General features: G+C 37.6%; 1 pseudogene; it reads left to right on the forward strand.

The window, feature by feature from the left end:
- The first annotated feature begins 465 nt into the window (after positions 1 to 465).
- On the forward strand, positions 466 to 1,229 carry LOC100618737 (14-3-3 protein zeta/delta-like; annotated as a pseudogene).
- Positions 1,230 to 1,444: the final 215 nt, after the last annotated feature.

A 1,444-nucleotide genomic window follows, 5' to 3' on the forward strand; every position in this document is an offset into this window, starting at 1 on the left:
TTTCACAGTGATGTAGCATTTGACAGCTGAAATATAGAACAATCATTTTTATTCTCATTTTATAAATGAGAATTTCAAGTCAAAGAAATTAAATGATTCCTTCTGGTCACATACCGACTGAGCTTAAAAGAAGGATTTACTCCATATGTTCTTACTTCAATTCCATTACAATTATTACTTCAATAAACAACATACGATTTATATAATGATGAAAACTATATATCACTATTAAATTTTCAAAGCCAGCTTGTACATGTAACTTTGCTCCTTTAGTCTTTCAATTGCTTGGGGATTCATCAAAGTTGAGCATTTCCCAAAGTGCATGATAAAGCCAGATATCATGGAAAAGATCCTTTAGAATTTTTAAATTTAGAGACCCAGGCCACTGACAGTGCCCAGAGACTGCTGAACCCCTCATTCATCTGTCCACTGCAGCTACTCACTCCTGGCATGGGATATTCAGTTATGAATAAAAATGAGCTGGTGCAGAAGGCCAAGTTGGCTGAGTGATATGATGACATGGCATCCTGCATGAAGTCTGTCACTGAGCAAGGAGCTGAATTATCCAATGAGGAGAGGAATCTTCTCTCTGTTGCTTACAAAAATGTAGTAGGGTCATTTCAAGTACTGAGCAAAAGATGGAAGATGCTGAGAAAAAAAAGCAGATGGTCCAAGAATATATAGAGAAAATTGGAACCAATCCAAGAGATATCTGCAATGATGTGCTGTTTCTATTGGAAAAGTTCTTAATTCCTAATGCTTCACATGCAGAAAGCAAAGTTTTCTATTTGAAAATGAAAGGAAACTACCATTAATTGGCTGAGGGTGCTGCTGGGGATGACAAGAAAGGTATAGTGGATCAGTCACAACAAGCATATCAAGAAGCATTTGAAATCAGCAAAAAGGAGATGCAACCAAAGCATCCTATAAGATTGGGTCTGGCCTTGAACTTCTCTGTGTTCTATGATGAGATCCTGAACTCTCCAGAGATTGCTTGCTCCCTTGCAAAGACAGCTTTTGAGGAAGCCATTGCTGAACTTGATAGATGAAGTGAAGAATCATACAAAGATGGCGCACTAATAATGCAATTAGTGACAGACACCTTGACATTGTGGACATCAGACACCCAAGGAGATGAAGCTGAAGCAGGAGAAGGAGGGGAGAATTAACCAGCCTTCCAACTTTTGTCTGCCTCATTCTAAAATTTACACAGTAGACCATTTGTCATCTGTGCTGTCCCACAAATAGTTTTTGTTTACAATTTATGACAGGTTTATTTTACTTCTATTTGGATTTCTATATTTCCCATGTGGTTTTATGTTTAATATTAGGGGAGCAGAGCCAAGTAACATTTGGGGAGTTATCTGTTTTCATCTGAGGTGGCCAATATGGGGCTGTGTAATTTTTATATATATTTTACATGTTTGGCACTGTACTTTTGGTG

Source organism: Monodelphis domestica, chromosome 8 (genome assembly GCF_027887165.1).
Source record: "Monodelphis domestica isolate mMonDom1 chromosome 8, mMonDom1.pri, whole genome shotgun sequence".
NCBI classification, from domain to species: domain Eukaryota; kingdom Metazoa; phylum Chordata; class Mammalia; order Didelphimorphia; family Didelphidae; genus Monodelphis; species Monodelphis domestica.